This window comes from Malus domestica, chromosome 07 (genome assembly GCF_042453785.1).
Source record: "Malus domestica chromosome 07, GDT2T_hap1".
Taxonomy (NCBI): Eukaryota; Viridiplantae; Streptophyta; class Magnoliopsida; order Rosales; family Rosaceae; genus Malus; species Malus domestica.
The window spans coordinates 16,947,248-16,962,100 of record NC_091667.1 but is presented as its reverse complement, the minus strand read 5'-3'; the positions used below and the strand labels follow the sequence as shown (position 1 = coordinate 16,962,100).

Below are 14,853 nucleotides of genomic sequence, written 5' to 3'. Positions count from 1 at the left end.
ATTCAGAAACACACCACCCTATACACCATTCTACACCAACATACATCTTTGCTGCACCCTTTGGAGAAGAAGAAGATCCTTGCCGTGCATTCCTTTGATGAAGGAGAACCTTGTGCACAAGCCATCTGCATCCTTGGAAGTTCTAAAAGTTCTTTCTTCCCTTGTTTTAGTTTCAATGTTTATTTCAATTTGCTTTTCAATTGCTATGAACATATGTAACTAAGTTTTTATTAGTTAGTGGTGAATTCAAAGCCATGGACATATGTTTAATATGAATTGATTCCCTTCAGTTATTGTTTCGTAAAACATGAATGCGATTTACTTATCTATTTGATTGATAACTTATTCCTGTGTGTTGATTAAGGAGGCCTACTTAGTTTGCATGCATGAATCTGATGCTAAATTATAAGGGACTTTCACCTAATCGTTAGGAACTTATAATTACAAGTAGTGAAGACTGTTAGTCACAATCGTGTTAAGTAGATTCTTGGCAAGAGTATCATGCAGTTCATAGTTATAATTGCCTTGTCAATGCTTATGATTTCCATGGAACTTAATGATCGTTGAATGTATCTTTATCATGCTGTTCATATAGGGAACTTGATGAGAATAATTTGGTTGCGATGCGTTGTCCATTCAATTAAATGAACTTAGAGAAATCTGAGAGTTAATTTGTGCATTCATGATTAATTTGGGGCATTGTCATTCATGGTTTAAAGAAACAATACTGGAAATTGATTTATGTTTCATATGTTCATGTGTGGAGAAGGAACCTCTAACTAGCCTTTCACCCTTGAATTCATCTCAAATTCGTTTTAACTTACTTTGTTTTGCAATTTGTTTAGTTTTATTTCAATTTCGTCAAAAACCAAACCCTTTTTCTATTTTGTGTTCTTAGGTCAGAATCTGTCCTAATTAGGTTCTTCAGAGTGTTTCGAGTTAATATAGGTTAGAGTTAGTCCATAAACGTTGTTTGAGTCTAAATTTAGTCTTAAATTCATTCAATTTACTCCCTAGAGTCTGTTTCGAGTCTAATTGTTAGTACTGTGCTGTTTTAAGTCTTTTAAGTGTGTTTTGGGTTAGTTCAGTCATAATATATTTTCCTTTAGTCTTTTGAGTCAAAGTAAGTTTTAATTTCGTCCAAATCACTTGTTAGGTTTAGAATTGAGTCTTTTAAACTTAGTTTTGCATATTTGAGTGTCTTAGGTTAGTTTAGAGTCTATAGAGTCTATTCTTGTGTTTTTAAGTCTAGTTTAGCGTTTTAGAGTTTAATTTGAGTAGATTAGAAGCCCTAGTTAATCCCCGGTTTAGAACGATCCTTACTTACATCTTTTCTACAATTGTCATCAATAGGGTTTAATTTGTGTGTCAAGTAATTTTCACATCATCTCCCCAAAACGATAGGAAGACTATCTTATAGAAGTGACAATCTGCGAAATGAACGGTAAACAAATCGTCTATCAAAAGCTCTAAGTAACGAATAATCGAAAGAAAATCATATCCGACATAGATTCCTATCCTTCGCTGAGGCCCCATTTTTGTACGTAAGGGCCGTGAAATCGGCACATATACCGCACAACAAAAAATGCACAGATGCGATATATCGGGTTCGTATCTGGTAACCAATTGAAGGGCGCTATATGGTTAGGTCGTAACAGGCCTAAGGCTGACCAACATGGCTGCGTGCAATATTGCATGGCCTCAAGTAGTGATTGGGAGCTTGGTACATATAACCAACTATCGAGCAATCATTTGTAAGTGCTTAATGAATGCCTTTGCCAGGACGTTCTGGGTGTGAACATGGGGTACTGGATGTTCAACTTTAACCCCAATTGACATGCATTAGTCATCAAAAATTTTAGATGTGAATTTGTTGGAAGTATGCCAACAAAGCCACTCATTTGATGTAATAGCTTTTTGGAATACTTAATGTATTAAACTTTTATATGTTTAATGAAGGGCAAAGCTTATTGTTAATCACTATTTATTGTATCATGTGTTTAAGCAATAAGGGAATCCTAGGGATGTATTTGATCTAAGAGACAAGTGATCTAAGTGAGTTAGATTATCAAGACCATTCTCTTATGTTCATTCCTAAAACGTTCCTAGTCATATGATTGCCAATTGGGCATTGACAATCCGCTAAGGTTAGTATGTGTTATGTTGACTCAAGCGTGAGTATGACTAGTCTCAAGTCGTTTGGTGTTGGACACTAAGACAAACACATAGGTGCTCGAAAGAGTAATCGAGTACATTGAACAACGATCAAAAGAGAGTTCGAACATACATGTCATGTAAGAACTCGAAAGTTGCAATATGCAAAGTAGTCCTTTGACCTGAGGCATCATAGATGTCTAATGGTTAAGTCCTTGATCTTTGATCATGTCAACGGCATTCCATCGGAGTGTCCACGGCATTGTTGGGGTCAAGCTATCTAGTCATGTAGGCATATGAATGCACAACAAGGGATCTCTAACCTTCCATGGTGGAAGGAGAATACTCTAAGATATGATTCTAAAGTCTTTGGCCAAAGCATATGAATATGACTTAGGAAGTTTGTTCCAAATCATATTCAAGGGAATCATATAGATATGTATCACATTGGATAGTAGACATAAAACAAACTATCACTTAAACAATGTGATTAAGAGTATTGTATTAGAGAAGGACCGTATTGCATTGTAGTTGTAACTGGATAGGTTCTCCAACCACTTCTACTTAGCTTGGGTAACCATGACATACTGCTAGGTGTCACTCATGGTTTGTGGAAGCCCTAAATGATTAGCAAACACTAATCATTAAGGGAGAATTGAAATGTGGTTTCAATTCACAATCGATCGTTAAGAGTAACAATCGCCCACTACCTTGCTAATTGGAACCTAATGGATCGTACACTGAGTAAGGGCGATAGTGAAGAAATTAAATGAAATGGATATGCAATTAAATGGTTTAATTGAAGAATGGTCAAGATTAATTAATTAGTTAATTAATTATACAAAAGGTTCGTATTGGGCTTTTAATTTGGTTTTGGGTTTCGGGGCCCAAAAGTGTTTTGGTCCATAAGGCCCATTATGTTTAAGTTGTATGACAACTAAAACAAAATGGGCAATGAGCCCAATCACAACATATAGGCCGGCCATGGTGAGGAGATGGTTAAAGTTTGCTTAATTGCAAGTTTGCCACTCACCAAAGAAAAGTGTTATAAAAGCAACTTTATAGCCATTTTCTAATTAGGGTTTTCTTTGAGGCAAAGAGGTGAAACATTTTCTCTCTTTCTCTCTACAAAGAGGCCAGCCACTTAGGGAGATTAATCTAGCAATCTCTTCTTCCCTAAGTCATCCATTTCATTTTCACACTTAACCCTTGGTGTGGAGACTTAGAGACACCAAACTTTTGGTGTTTTGGAGATCCTTTCCTTACATCCACAAAGTCCAAAGGAGCACAAAAGGGGAAGGAAATCACAAGCAATATCCAAGGAACTAGGAGGTGACTTGAAGGCCCTCCACTTGGGTGAATCCCTTGTGTAAACAAGGATGAGCTTTAAGGGTAAAGAAACTCTAAATCTTTACTTCTCTTTAATGTTGTTAAAGAGTTTATTGGTTCACCATATACTAGGCTTTGAAAGTCATGGGTTGTATGAATTGTTTTTGAATGCATGCCTACTTTAAAGTGTTAATAGTTTGCATATGTATTCAAATGTTCTTACTTGTTCTTAGCTAGGACAAAATTTTTCCTTCAGAATTCTCCAGCATTATCCAATCGAATAGATTTGATTGGATAATCAGAGTGGTGAGCCCTGAGCTTGATAACCTAAGCCAACAGTTTAGAGAATACAACATTCCTTGTGGACAACAAGCACACGTGTGACCAACGTGTCGAAGATTCAATCAAAATAATAAAATATCTAAATGGTCTGTATGAAGAGTGAATAAGTCCATAAATGTCCCCTTGAATCTGTTGTAGAAAAATGGGAGGATTCGAACAAATCTTGTCATAAGAAGGTTGAGTAATAAGCTTTCCTATAGAACATGTTTGACATGCGATTCCTTGAATTAAACTTAAACTTCGGGTTAGTGGATGCCCATGTAATGATTTGATAATATGGTGCATCACTATTCATCTAGGATGTCCCAAATGATCATCCCGAAGTGTAATTTTGTGCATGGTCCCAAAGGTAGGGCCAGCCTCATAGTGGCATTCTATGTGGCATATGGTCGTAGTATACAAACCACTCGGAATACGCTCTATCTTCTCTAGAATATGATGTGAAAATTAACTCGACACACAAATTAAACCCTATTGTTGACAATTGTAGTAAAGATGTAAGTAGGGATCATTCTAGACCGGGGATTAACTAGGGCTCCTAATCAATGCAAATAAGACTCAAAAACACTAAACTAGACTCTATAGACTCAAAACTGACTTAAAATACTCAAAAAAACAACAAACAATAAAAAAGACTCAATTCTAGACCTAACAAGTGATTTGGACGAAAATAAAACTTAACTTGACTCGTTTTGACTCTAAAAACAAGACTTAAGAAAAAGGGATTTTGTTTTGATGAAATTAAAACTTAAAAACAGAAACTTGTAAAACAAACTTTAAAAACTCAAAATTGAATGAAATAGAATGGGTGAAAGGCTAGTTAGAGGGTTCCTTCTCCACACATAAAACATATGCATACGAATCGATTTCCGGTTATTCTTTCGATAAACCATGAATGACAATGCCTTGAATGAATTAGATAGCAACAATTGATGCTCAAATTTCCCTAGATTCATTGAATTGAATGGATAATGCATCACAACCAAATTATTTTTATCAAGTCCCCTAACTATGGAATACGCATGATAGAGACACATATCAAAGATCATTAAGTTCAATGGAAACCATAAGCATTGATGAGGCATTCATAACTATGAAAAACATGTTACTCTTGCCTAGGATTTACTTAACATAATCGTGACTAGCGACTTTTACTAATCATGAATATAAGTTCATAACGATTAGATGAAATTCCCTTATACTCTAGCATCAAATTCATGAATGCAAACTAAGTATGCATCCCTAATCAACACACAAGAACAAGTTCTTAATAAAACAGATAAGTAAACCACATCCACGATTCATGAAACAATAACTGGAGAAATCAATTCATATAAAACATATAAAGAGATTAGTTCCTCATGTCTTTAAAAACATAAAACCAAATTAAAAGCAACATTGAAACAAATCTAAGGATAGAAAGAACCAAGAACGCCTCAGCAATTCCAATGGCAGATTTCGAACTCTCCTTGGATTGCAAGCCACGACACAAGTTTCTTGTTCTCCTTCCTCGACGCAATTGCACCTTTTGAACTCTCTGAAATCTCTCAATTATATCTAAATGTATGAGGGCGTGGGTGGTTTGATTTATGCAGCAGGGATGTGTATTTATAGGCTGAAATACAAGGCACAATCCTTAAGGATTTGGATTGCACAATCCTTAAGGAATAGAACTAGGGTTTGGCAAAAATCCAAAAGGAAAAGGATTAAGGTTTCCAATAGATTCTAAGGCTTCTAGAACATAAGGGGGCGCCAGATTTGTAGGGCATTCTAGAGGGAATAATGCGGCACAAGTTTAGGGGTTCTAGAAGAGCAAGGGTGCGACATAAATGTAGGGAAAGAATAGGCCATCTAGAAATTAGGTTTTTAGGTCCCCTTGCAGCTAGATTTAAGGCACAAACTGATCTAGATAAGATAAGATAAGATAAGGCTAGATTAGGCAAGGATAAGATAAGATAAGGTTGAATAAGGTTTTAGATAATGTTCCTTCTTTTGAGCTGATTCCTTATCTTCTTTGTCTTGGATTTATTTCCTTCATCTTTTCAGCACATTCCTAGCCTTTTGAACTTCAAATTCGTACATCCATCTTACTCCATTCATAAGCTATCCATTTGATGCCCAAAACTGCCTTAAAATGCTCCAAATTGCACTTTCTTGCCAACTTTGTCATTTAGACCTACAAACACACGAAAATAGCTTAAACACTATAATAAACAGAAATAAACTATGAAAATGCAAGAAAACAAGCTAACTAAGTCGCATAAATATGCTCCTATCAAATTCCCCCACACTTAGCTTTTGCTAGTCCTCGAGCAAAACGAAACAAACAAAATAAAACAAAGTAAACAAAACACACTATAATCCTTCCAACATTTGCCTCAGGGATTTCCAACGCATATGACACGTTAAAAATCATCATTCCCACATAATTGAGTCATCTTCACACTTGAGCACATACTTAATCATAGTCACCACTTACTAGTTCACATTTAACCAATTAAAACGATGTTTTGAATGTAATAACATGCCTCAGAGAATTTGCTCAATTCCTTACAAGATACTCTCTATTTTCACACACATTTTCTGATTACACACCCAACACTAGTTATATGTGAGAGGATTGAGGTAAACATGTAGACGAACACTCACATATATGTATAACAAAGAAAGTATTTTTTGGAGTTATTTAACATGCTTAGATATGATCTCATGAATGGAATGCTACTACTTAGACGCGAGAACCAGTGACACCATATGCTCATACCAATATTCAAACCCCACAAATTGAAACACACAACACTTAATATTGAAGTCAAGGGTTGTAATGGGGCTAGGGTATTGGCGAACAAAGAAAGATAAAGGAAAACAAAAGTTCTTAAAGACATAGTAAGCAAAGTAATGAAATTGACACTTAGAATTCACTTTTGCATGCAAAAATGAACTTTTAAACACAAGGGAAGATTCATGCAACATGTAAGCTCTTTTTCATATATTTTTCAACTCTTCTTCATTCTTTCCACAACTTTTCTTTTTTCTTTCTATTTTCCACGAATTTTTCTTTTCTTTTTCTTTTCTACCATTGCATCTCTTAAGACTTTGGCACACATACACAAAAATTACTTCCCCCACACTTGTTTTTCTGTAAAATGTTAATAAAAAAGAATTCCCTCTAAGTCATGCTTCACTATCCTTTAAGAACAAGGGTATGGGTGGTCCTAATCTAGGCTAGGTAAGGATAATGTGGCTAACAAAGAAAATAGGCTAAATAAGGCTCAAATGGGTTAAACCTACGAAACAAATGCATGGGGTGAAGGCTTTTTGGCTCTGGTGGTAACTACTAAACAACTTCATCTTGTTATATGTTATGCACTCAATTTTCAAGCTTTGAATGAAATGGGCATGAGTTCTAGTATTTGGAACTAAAGTAATGAAACACATTCTAAGTAGCAACCAAGCAAAGAATAATGAGATCATGCAATGACTTTAGAAAACAAGAAAGAACATATTAATACTCTCCAAATAAAGTTTAGGCTCAAGTCTCTCAGGGTTGTAGAGTTAGTTTGAGTTCCTTCCTTCAAGCATGTTACAAAAACTGATTTTTTCCTTTGTGATTACATGTGAATTCGTTAATGACAACTATAACCAAACATTAACCAAAGAGCATATCAAACTTCTATCCATGTTTGTAACGTTCTTTAATAGTCATGGAATTAAAAACCAAAGACACAAGCACAAAAAAACGACTCTTTTTGGGTTTTTCAAAACTTTTTCTATTTTTTTTTTCAAATTTTCGTATTTTCTGTCTAAGACACACTAAAACACTCCAAAACACTTAAAAACAATGAAAAACAACTCTAGTTATGCTAGGTGATAAAACCCACGAAATTTTCAATAAAAACACTTGTTTACCAAACATTGTCCTCAATGTTTCAAAGATAGACTCACACATAAGCTAGGAAACAACACAACTAACAAACATGACAAGCATGGCAAAGTAAATGCAATAAAGCGTAGAGTTTAGGAACACAAATCTGGTTGTGATGCAGGAGCTTTCTAGGTCTTCTTTATTTGCGTGGGTTGCCTCTCAAGAAGCGTTTGCTCTAATGTCTTCCAGCCGGACAATACCTCCTTTTAAGCTGCAATAGGGCCAACGGCATGGAGGGGTACATTCTCCACGACATGGTCCTCAAAAGCTGCGTAATATAGCTTCAAACGATGTCCATTTACTTTGAATTCTTGTTGCGTCTTTGAATTTGAACTGCACATTAGTAACAACAAAAGGACCAATCCACTTGGAACGCAACTTACCCGGAAACAACGAATGCGGGAATTGAAGATGAGCACTTCCTGCCTTATAGAGAACGTCTTGCTATGAATCATCTTGTCATGGAATGCCTTCGTCTTCTCTTTGTAAATGTGAGCGTTTTCGTAAACTTCATTCCTAATTTCCTCAAGCTCATTCAATTGAAGCTTTCTATGAAGACTTGCGGCATCAATGTCCATATTGAATGTTTTGATGGCCCAATGTGCACGATGCTCTAACTCAATGGGAAGATGACATGGTTTCTCATAGATGAGCCGAAATGGAGACATCCCAATTATTGTTTTGTAGGCAGTACGATACACCCATAATGCATCATTCAAACACAAGCTCCAATCTTTACGAGTTGGCCCAACGGTCTTCTCCAAAATTTGCTTGATTTCCCTATTTGAAACCTCGGCTTCCCCACTCATTTGAGGATGATAAGGTGTTGAAACCTTATGCGTGACATTATACTTCTTGAGCAGCACCTCAATGGTTTGATTGCAAAAATGGGAGCCCATCACTTATAAGTACCCGTGGCATTCCAAACCTTGCAAATATGTTAGTCTTAACAAAATCTACAACCACTTGAGAATCATTAGTACGAGTGGCTTTTGCTTCCACCCATTTCGAAACATGATCAACCGCAAGTAAAATATAATTGAAACCATGAGATGAAGGAAAAGGACTCATCAAATCAATTCCCCAAACATAAAAAATTTTGACACAAAAGATGGGGGTCTGTGGCATTTGATCTTTTGAACCTATATTGCCCATTCTTTGACATCTATCACAAGGCATACAAAACGTTCTAGCATCTTTAAAGATCGTAGGCCAATAAAAACCACATTCTAACACCTTAAGTGCTGTTCTTTGAGTGTCAAAGTGTCCCCCACATGAATAAGTGTGACAAAAGGTTAAAATTGAATTGAACTCAGAATGATGCACACACTTACGTAGAATCTGATCAGGGCAATATTTCCACAAAAAAGGGTCATCCCAAACATAAAAACATGCATCTTTATTCAATTTATCACCTTCTTGCTTGTTTAGGGTGCTTGGAACGTGTTTAGTGACCAAAGAGTTAACTAAATCGGTATATCATGGCACACTTACCTCAATGGACAACAACTGCTCATCAGGGAATGTTTTTGGGATAGGCACGGCATCTTCATCATCTACCAAACGGCTCAAGTGGTCAGCCACCACGTTTTCACTTCCCTTCTTGTCTTGGATTTCGATATCGAACTCTTGGAGAAGAAGCATCCAGCGAATAAGCTTTGGTTTGGCCCCCTTCTTTGTAAGCAAGTACTTCAACGCTGCATGGTCAGTGTAAATAATAACTTTAGTACCAAGTAAATACAAACGAAACTTATCTAAAGCAAACATAACAGCAAGAAGTTCTTTTTCAGTGGTAGAGTAGTTTAATTGAGCATCATTCAAGGTCCGAGATGCATAATAGAAGACATGTGGCTGTTTGTCCTTTCTTTGTCCCAAAACAGCGCCTAATGCATAATCGGAAGCATCGCACATAAGCTCGAAAGGAATTGCCACAACCCGTCCTAGAGATGGGTACTATTTTATTCTTAATGATGTGAAATGACAGAACTGCCCTTGGACGTTAAAAGTTTGTGGTGTGTGATTTGTTTTGAATGGGACTAATTAAGTTTTCCTAAGTTTTGGAACCACTTAGGAATTAAGAAACTTTGGGTTGTTGACTAGGTTTGCACCACACACATCACTCCTCCATTCCCTCTCTCATCTCCCATACTCTCCCTCTCGGTTCTCTCTCTCGCTCTCTTCGAACTGGTACAGACACACACAAACAACCCTAAGATCTACACGGATCGAAGGTTCTGAGGTCTTTAGTGGGTTCCTAGGGTCCTTACGAGTCGAGTGGTACCCATTTTCAGCAAGGAAACCTTTGAGAAACCCTAGTTTGAAAGGGAGCTCTGGGTGTACAGTACACCAAACCATTTCAAGGCTTGTAAAGGTATCTCTTCTTCCTCCTAAGTGTTTTGGATGAGTTTTGACCAAGTTTGAACGTAAGGAAACCATGGAAATCGAACCTCCGAGGGTGGCACTATTCACCAACTTTTAAACCCTTAAGTTTTTGTAAATTTTAGGACCACGGTGAGCTTAAGGAGGTCGTCACAATGCTCGGAGTACATCATTGGTAGGATTTGGGTCGCGAGAAGCTCAAAAACGGAGTTTGAGGACTTCTCCGACGTGATTTAACGTGATTTGAGGTGTGAAAGAGGTATAACGCAATTCTTTATCTCCTAAGCTTCATTTTGGTACAAATTGCATGAAAAATGGTGAAGAAATGAGTGAGATTAAGGAGTTTGAAATATTGCCCAGTTTCTGGCACCAGCGACGGTCGCCGGAGTTTGGAGGTTGAAGACAATGCACGTAGGCCACGAGTGAGGCCGTGCCCTCCCCGGCGCGTGGGGGCACGTGAGCCATAGGAATTTTTTTCTAAAAATATCACGATGTTCGTGAGGTTGTGTAGATCACTGTGGTATATTCATATACCTATTCTGAGCAATGTATGAGAAGTTATTAGCTAGTTTTGTCTATGTGCTTTAAAATAACATTTTTTATAGTTAATTCGCATATAGGTGAGACTTATCCGGAGGACGAGCGTATCCACGGGCGACTCGGGGGTTACGACCCGTCGACATATAAGTGAGTGGGCTTTTGTTTTTAGTACATAGTTATATACTTGTTATATTTCCCAGAAATGTGTTTTAAATGAAAATATGCTTTGAAATAATATGCCAAATGCCTTTATATTTTGGTTATGCATTTCATAGTTGCATATATATATATATATATATATATATATATATATATATAAATGTGGTGCTGTGGAGGCACAAGTAAGTTCAGGTAAGTTATGTTTGATTACGTGAACTACGAATGACTTGATCCATATTCAGGGTACGTAGGCAGTCTAACGATACATTAGATGTAGTCATACAATAGTTGAGACAAAGGTCTTAGTTGTGAATAGAATGATTATAAATGCATTGATGAACATTGAGCTCATAGCCTGCACCAAGGTGATTGTGATTTAGCCACAGAGAGAGCTGGCACAGGCCTGTATATTATGTCACCTCCCGCACCATATGCTCACATTGGATCCAATTACGTGCACAGTCTTGTTCTACAGACCACTATAGGTAGTTCCGACTCGTAGGTGACTAACGTATTATCGCACAGCTAGCATTGAGAGAGTAAAATTAAGCATAATTATATTACACCCAATATTGTCGTACAGACCCCTTTTTAGTGGTTCCAACTTATGTGCAGAATATTGCCGTATAGGTCATAGTAGTGACTCTGGCTAGATTGAGTTTGAGCTATGAATTCAGCCATATAGACTACCATAGGAGTTCTGACTAACATATCTTATTTCCATGAAATCATTCTTACCTAAACTGTTTACTTTGTTATATTTTGGCATGGCATACATATGAATATGATTATGTGAAGCATGAATTGACTCGATATGATTTCAGATATATTTTTATATATGCTTATATCTTGGTTCTGGGAAAATCTTATATGTTTTACAGCGAGGGGTTAGTATGTTGATAGATGAAATGATTTTGTAAAACATTTGTTTTTGCCCACTCACGTTTTCTGTTTTGCGCCCTTCCAAGTTTTAAGTAAGCTTGCTGTTGGTGGCTAGAAGACATCCACAGTTCTGACTTACCATATAATAGCAGGACATTCCTAGTACTATATAACTAGTACTTGTCCTACTGGACTGCACCTAGACTTATTATGCTCTGATTAAGAGAGTTTATGGTTGTAACTAACTCCTATTACTCCCTGCTAGTAGTGCACTCTATTAATATGGTTTTTAATTATTCGTATGTTTGCTATCTTTATCGCTTCTGCACTGTGCACATGGCTACGTCACTCTCGTGTACAAGATATATTTTCGATATATCAACCTCAATTCCCCTTTCAAAAATGATATGCCCTAAAACTATGCCTTGTTTTACCATAAAGTGACATTTTCCCCAATTTAAAACAAGGTTAGTTTCAACGCATCGTTTTAAGATTAATGTGAGATTTTCCAAACAACCATCAAACGAATCACCAAAGACACTATGAATACCTCAATTATCTTCTCAACAAAATCTGAAAAGATACATACCATGCATCTTTGAAAAGTGGCAGGTGCATTGCATAAACCGAATGGCATGCGACGATAAGCAAAAGTACCAAAGGGGCACATGAAAGTGGTCTTTTCTTAGTCATCCGGAGCTATGAGAATCTGATTATATCCTGAATAACCATCAAGAAAACAAAAAAAAGAATGATCGGCTAACCTTTCAAGCATTTGATCAATGAACGGCAAGGGAAAGTGGTCATTCCTTGTTGTGTTGTTGAGCTTCTTATAATCGATGCACACTCTCCAACCTGTTTGGATACGGGTTGGCACAAGCTCATTCTCGGCATTCTTTACCACAGTGACTCCAGACTTCTTTGGAACAACTTGAATCGGTGAAACCCAACGGTTATCCTAAATTGGATAAATCACTCCACAATCGAGAAGCTTGATAATCTCTTTCTTCATAACTTCCATCATTGGAGGGTTGAGTCGGCATTGAGCCTCTTGAGTTGGTTTAGCCCCCTCCTTTAGAAGTATGCTATGCATGCATATGTTGTAGGGCTAATCCCCTTAATATCGGCCAAGGTCCATCCAATGACTGTTTTGTGCTCTTTCAACACTCGAATCAACTTCTCCTCCTCTATTGCCATGAGTGATGAAAGGACAATGACGGGCAACGTCTCTTCATCTCCCAAAAAGGCATACTTTAAATGATCTGGCAATGGTTTAAGTTCAAGAACGGGGGCCTGAATCACTGAAGGTAACAACGTATTAGTAGAAACAGGAATTGGAATTGAGTTTGGCGGCTTACCATGATGTTGTGGCAGTGAGTTAAAAGCAGCCACAATCTCTGCATGTGCTACATTAGGTACGGTCAGATTGGGCTTCAATCCAATTCCTTGTGCAATTGTTGTTTCAAGAGGATCATCTTCCAACAAGTCAAGATAATCCTGCGCCAATTCATCAAATACATCAATAGAAAAACAAGAATGATCATCTTTATGAAATTTAATAGCTTCAGAAATGTGAAAATCAATAATCTCCCCATCAAATTCCATTGTTAACGTCCCCTTGAACACATCTATCTTGGTGCGTGCTGTTTTCATGAAGGGCCTCCCAAGTAGGATCGGTAATGGGGTAACATTGGGTGAATCCTCCATCTCTAAAACATAGAAATCTGCCAGGAATATCAAGTTATCTACCTGCACCAAAACATCTTCCAAAGTCTAACATAGTTTCTAAGCTCTCCTTGATTGAATTATGACACCATCGTTTCTAAGCTCTCCTAAGTTCATAGATGCATAAATTGAGTATGGCATGACATTAATTGAAGCTCCTAAGTCTAACATAGCATGTTCAAACTTAGTATTGCCAATAACACAAGGAATTGTAAAACTACCCAGATCTTTGCATTTAGGGGGTAATTTCCTTTGCAAAACAGCGGAAACATTCTCACTTACCTGGACAACCTTTTTGTTTGAAATTCTCCTCCTTGTTGTACAAAGCTATTTCGAAAACTTAGCATACCTAGGAACTTGCTTTATTGCATCAAGGAGAGGTATATTGACTTGCAATTTCCTAAACGTCTCCATAATGTCTTTCTCGTTCTCTTCCTTCTTTGTTTGCCTAAACCTGATAGGAAAGGGCGCATTTAGTGGAATAGAACTAGAAAAATTTGAATTAGGACTTACCTTGGTCGAATTGGATGGTTTGGAATTGGAAGATGGCTGCGACAAGGGTTACTCCACCCTTGTCGTGGGTTTGGTTTGTTCCTCCTCCTTAATCAGCAACTTTTCATCCTCTTTTTGACTTGATTTGGATGGTTGTGGATCAGTTCCAACTTGCTTGCCACTCCTTAACATGATCGCTTTGGCAGTTTCAAATCCTCTATTCGGATTCACAATGGTTAAACTACGCAGTTTGCCTTGTTCTTGAAACTGTCCCATGAACTCCGCCATCTGCCCCATTTGTTTCTTTAAATCATTCACCTCTTTAGCTTGATTTATCATTGCTTCGTTTTGAATTTCTTGTCCCTGAGATAAAGAGGTGAGCAATTTAATAACCGTATCATTATCAAAAGACATACCTGAATTTGTTGGGGCAGATTGTGTTTGCGATTGACTTGGTGCGAATGGCCTTTGATAAAAGCCCGGAGGTTGCTACCTAAATCCACTTTGTTGTTGAGGTTGTTGAGGCTTTCTCCACTTGAAGTGTGGGTGATCTTTCCAGCCCGGATTGTAAGTGTTGGAGTATGGATCGTTGCGTGGTTGATTTTGGCTCCCAAAACCCACGACATTGGCAGATTCCCATCCTCCATTCTCAATCAATTGAGGGCATTGGTCATTGAGATGTCCTTGCTTATAACACATGCCACAAACACTTGGTCCTTATATATTCATCCCATCGGCCATCTGAGATACAATAGAAGTGAGGTTAGTTAATTGTGATTGAATGTTGGACATAGAACTTACCTCATTGACTTGCTACCATGGGGGGTCTCTTTGTCCAAGTCCTTCGTATTGTTGTGCATTTAACGCTCGGTTGGCAATTAGGGTCTTTACAGCCATTGGTGTTTTGTCAACCAATTCATCTCCTG

The 14,853-nt window shown here is 37.4% G+C and overlaps 1 pseudogene; it reads right to left on the bottom strand.

Annotated features, from left to right (window-relative positions):
• The window catches only part of LOC114825856 (probable fructokinase-7), a 73,175-nt pseudogene extending 63,514 nt beyond the window's left edge, over positions 1-9,661 (bottom strand).
• Between the last annotated feature and the right edge of the window lie 5,192 nt (positions 9,662-14,853).